This window comes from Chrysochloris asiatica, unplaced genomic scaffold (genome assembly GCF_000296735.1).
Source record: "Chrysochloris asiatica unplaced genomic scaffold, ChrAsi1.0 scaffold00026, whole genome shotgun sequence".
Classification (NCBI taxonomy): Eukaryota; Metazoa; Chordata; class Mammalia; order Afrosoricida; family Chrysochloridae; genus Chrysochloris; species Chrysochloris asiatica.
The window spans coordinates 5353551-5358854 of NW_006408544.1; positions in this window are offsets into that span (position 1 = coordinate 5353551).

Genomic DNA, 5304 nt, shown 5'->3' on the forward strand with positions numbered 1-5304 from the left:
CTCGTGTATGGAATTACTAACCAGCATAACTGAATAATCAGATGAGGGACATTTTGCTATGTCTGCTAGGTGGCTAAAGTCTGATCCTCAGAGCCTATGGTTTGGACTAGTTTTACTTTTTTATGTGATTTTTTCTTGAAATCTATTTGATTTACCCTTCTTTTGAAGTTCTGTAACTACCCTTTTTTTGCTTTATGTTTTGTTTTTGTTTGCAAACTGCTATCACTCAGTCTCTATATTCAGTCTTCCAGGTTTATTTTGGTGTGGCACTGTGAGTTAATGCACCAGACTGCAAAGCCATTTGAACTACAAGGTCAGCAGTTCAAGTTCACCAGCTGCTCGAGTTCACCAACTAGGCAGCACTTAATAACAACAATGAGTTCTGTTTTACTTTGAATACTTCTAAATCTGGGCTGAGTTCTGGGTGATATTGTTAGTTATATTAGTTAGTCTCAGCTTGTTGTCTGCTGTTGTTGGTTCGCTGTCCAAAAACTTCCTTTAGTAATTTTTGTAAGTTGGTCTGGTTTTTGCAAATTCTTTTGATGTTTGTTTTTCTGGAAATGTCCTAATTTCACCATCATCTTTGATGGACAATTTTACTGGGTATATGATTCTTGGTTGGCAATTCTTTGTTTGTAGAGTTTTATATGTCATCCCATTGTCTTCTTGCCTATAGAGTTTCTGCTAAGAAGTCAGAGTTGAGTCTTACCAGTTCTCCTTTGCAGGTAACTTCATTTTTCCTGAGCTGTTCTCAGGATTTTTACCTTGTCTTTGGTTTTGAAAAGTTTTATTATAATATGTTTTGGTGATTTTCTATTTGGGTTCTATTGGAGTTTGTTTAGCTTCTTAAATAGCTATCTTCTCATCTTTCATGATATTACAAAAAGTTTTCTTCCAGCAACTTTTGGACAATTCTATCTATCTATCTATCTATCTATCTATCTATCTATCTATCTAATCTTTTCGCATTCTGGAATTCTAATCACACATAAGTTCTTCTTTTTTTTTTTTTAAGGTTGTTATTGTGGATTGAGTGAAAGTTTACAGGGCACATCATCAGTTTCACATTCAACTATTCATATGACTTGTTTCATTACATTGATTATAATCCCCTCCATACATCATCAGTTAACAGTGTTTCTCTCTATCCTTTTTTTTTGGGGGGGGGGGGGGGAACCTTGCCTTTTTGGAATTTACAGTCTCGGCTTTTAGGGAAGGTTTTTACATTTATCTGTGGATATCCAGGGCTCATGTATGAGATTACTAACAAGCATAACTGAATAATCAGATGAGGGACAGTTTGCTATGTCTGCTAGGTAGCTAAAGTCTGATCCTCAGAGCCTATGGTTTGGACGGTCTGCAACGCTTGGGCCCACAGGGCCTTGAACTCCTGACCGGGTCAGCACGGTCTGCATCAGATTCGCCCTTATTTATTATTTGTTTAAGGGACGCTGCCTGTCTTAGGCAGTCAGTGCAAATTCCTCCATCTTACCTGTCATCGAAACTCATTGCATAAGTTATTCTTCTTGATAGTGTCCCACATAAATCTTAGGCTTCTTTTGGATTTTTAAATTATTTTCTTCTAATTTTTCCTCTTGAAGATGTATATTGAAAGATTTGTCTTCAAGCTTACCAATTCAGCCTTCCGTTGATACAATTTTATTTTGCCCTTTCAGTGTTTTCTCTATTTCTGAAGTCTTAGTGTTCATCTTCTGGCTTTCTATTTGCTGTTTTTGTATGGTTTCTAATTTTTCATTTGTTGAAGGTACCTAAATAGCATTCTTTTAAATTCCTTATCAAGTAGTTCTGATTCCATTTCTGGTATATTTTCTAACTTTATATTTTGGTCACTTGTTTGATTCATTCTGTCTTGTTTCTTTGTATAAGCTGAAATGTCCTGTTTTCTCTGAGACATTGTGGTATCACTATATCTGTATTTAATTAATGATTGTATATTGGTGTGTTCTCAGGAACTCACCACCTGTCTGCTGGTATATGTGATAGAGACTGGAAGAAAGTCTGAACACAGTCCTCAGTTCACTGTTTATGTAGTATAGTTCAGGGCGAGTTCAGGAGCCTGAAGAACCCCAGGCAGAGGCTGCATGGGAGGGGGTTCCACTGGCTGCTCTGTTGGCAATAACAGGACTGGTGACACCCTGGCTACCAGGAGGACAAGAGAACGAGGAAGAATCGTGTCCCCTTTGTTTCCCACCTGCAGTCCAACCCTGTGCCCACAGGACATTGTATAAGCTGCCACTTGCAAAAATTCAAGCTAGCCACACTGCTCCACACCAGCTGATGCTGCTGTTGTTAGGTGACATTGAGTCACTGTGACACTGTGCACAACAGAATGAAGCATTGCTCAGTTCTGCGCATCCTCACAATTATTATTATCTTGAGCCCACTGATACTGCCACTGTACCAATTCATCTCATTGGGGTTCTTTCTCCTTTTTGTCGATCCTCCACTTTACCAAGCATGATGTCCTTCTCCAGGGGCTATCCCTCCTGATAGTGTGTCTGAAGTATGAAAGACAAAGTCTGGCCATCCTGACTTCTAAGGAGTATCTTGACTGTACTTCTTCCAACACAGACTTGCTTGTTCTTCTGGTAATCTATGGTACTTCTTTTCTAACACCATAACTCAAATACATCAGTTCTTTTATGGTATTCCTTATTAATTGTCCAACTTTCACGAACTTATTTGGCTATTGAAAATATCATGGCTTGGGTCAAGCACACCTTAGTCCTTAAACTGACATTTTTGTTCTTGAACACTTTAGAGAATTCGTGTGCAGCAGATTTGCCTAATGCAATATATCATTTGATTTCTTGGCTGTTGCTTTCCTGAGTGTTGCTTGTGGGTCTAAGCAAAATGAATTCTTTAAAACATCAATCTCTTCTTCATTTATCATGTTATTTATTTGTCCAGTGGTAAGGATTTTTGTTTTCTTTACATTGAGGTGCAACCCATATTGAAGGTTGTGGTCTTTGATCTTCATCAGTTAGTATTTTAAGTCCTCTTTGCTTTCAGCAATCAAGGTTGTATCATCTGAATATTGCAGGTTGCTGATAAGCCTTCCTCCAATCCCGATGCCATGTTCTTCTTCATATAATCCAGTTTCTCAGATTCTTTGCTCATCATATAGATTGAGTAAATATGGTGAAAGAATACAATCCTGGCACACACCTTCCTGATTTTAAACCATTCAGTGTTCCCTTGTGCTGTTTGAACGACTGCTTCTTAGTCTATATACAGGTTCCTCATGAGCATAATTAAGTGTTCTGGAACACCCATTCTTTTCAGTGCGATCCATAACTTGTCATGATAAGTCTGCCTGGTTGTCTTCTCTCTCGCTGGTCCCTTTCTGCTTCCTCTTCCTGTCAGCACTCAGTCCACCTCTCTGTCCTATCTTCTGAAGCTCAGTGTTCCAGGACCACCATCTGTAGCTATTTCACTTGTTCTTTGTTGTAGAGGTTCTGCTCAATGTGTCTGCCTACTCTGCCATCTTGTACCAACTCATGATCTTGAGTATTTTTAAAGGGTTTATGTGTTTGATTGTCTTATGGATATTGGTTTCTCCTGCATACTAGTGCAAAACAGACATACACATGTGATAGAAATGAATATTGGGATTTATGATTATGACAGCTTGTAAACCTGCCTTCAACCTATACTTGATTAGATTTGCTAAAAGTAGAGTTAGAATTTACCCAGAAATAGGCCTTTGTAGAATATGGGACCTTAGATGGAATCCTAAGCCCCACCCAGAACCCTCCGAGTCAGGACCTTTGAAAAGACATGCAGACCCACCAGAACTGCTGAGAAGACAGGAGATTCATGATTGAAAGGAAGACCTGCAGGAAAAAATAAAAGGGCTGTTTGGTTTTTTGAGCTACAAGGAAGCCATTTTCCTTAGAGGCATCAAGGCAAGAAAAGTCTGAGCCCATCAGGGAAAGCCGCTTTCTAGGACTGAAAGTTAAAGAAAACCAACGATCAGCACACAGTCTAGTATGTTTGCTGGTGACTGCCTGGGTCTACTTGTTGAGGGCAAGTAGGGAAATGCAGCAATGAAGAGACAGACTGAGTTTGGAAATGTTCCGTTGGCACCTGTTGACCTTGTCCATAGGAGACAGAGAAGAGGAAGGGCTGGCTGGTCTGATGTTTAGAGAATTGTGTAAACTCCTGAGACTACAGGCAATGACCTAGCCCCTGGAAGCTAGGGTTGAGAGTGAAGAGTCCAGTTGGTCTGAAGTACAGGGAGGTGTGTGTGAACTTTAAAACTTGCAGCTGGTACTCATTTGACCTAGCTTGGAAGGCTAAGACTGAGTTGCCCAGAACCCAACCAAATGAAGAGAAACATGTTTGATACTATGAGCAAGTGTAAATTGTTACATTTTGATGGACTGGGATTTTGATTATGGATGAAGTTGCTCAGATTTCCAACCTTAATGAAAGATTGTTCACATTAAGAGACATGCTTGTCCCCTCACAGTACTGGGTTGATGGTAGTGGTGTGCTGTTGAGTCAATTCTGACTCATAGAGACTCTGTATAGGGTTTGCAAAACTGTAAGTCTTCATGGGAGCAGAAACTGCCGCATCTTTCTCCTGAGAACTGGTTTTATAGGGATGAGCAATTCAGAAACGGACTATCAAAAATGGGAGGATATAAAGGCATAGAGTGACTGGCTTACAAGCTTTCATGTATGTGCTTAGGCTCAGAATGAGGGGAACAAGGGAGAATCCCCACTGAATAGTTTCCTCTTTTCCAGATGGGTCTGGTTAAAAAAAAAAAAAAAGGGTGGAGGGCAACGCTGACTGGATTTTATGATTTACTTGTGAATAACTGTTAACAGGATTAATTGTGATTATAAAAACTGTAACTGTAGAAGATGTAACTGAGATGGGGGGAAGGAGAATTAATCTTTCATGTATGAAAGTCAATGGCTATAAAAGCCAGGGGGTGACCTGTGGTACCTTAAATTTATCCAACATCATCTTAGTTCCCTCCAAGTAATTGGGTGGAACCATGCAAATAGGGTGTATAGGACTCTTATGTTGGGATTGGTTAGTTTTGCCATCCCACTTGGTTTAAAAGGAGCCATCTCAGAAGCAGAAACAGACAATCCCAGGACCATCAAGAAAGAAGAGCATGAGTGAAACATGCGATCTCTACCTGGAAACTTGGTGACAACAGAGGCAGTGGCAGAGGCTGCAGCTTCTAGGCCCATGGATCAAGTAACGCTGAGTGACTAACTATTCAGAACTGGTCCGTCTCTCCTTCTTCCTAGTCTTATTCTGGA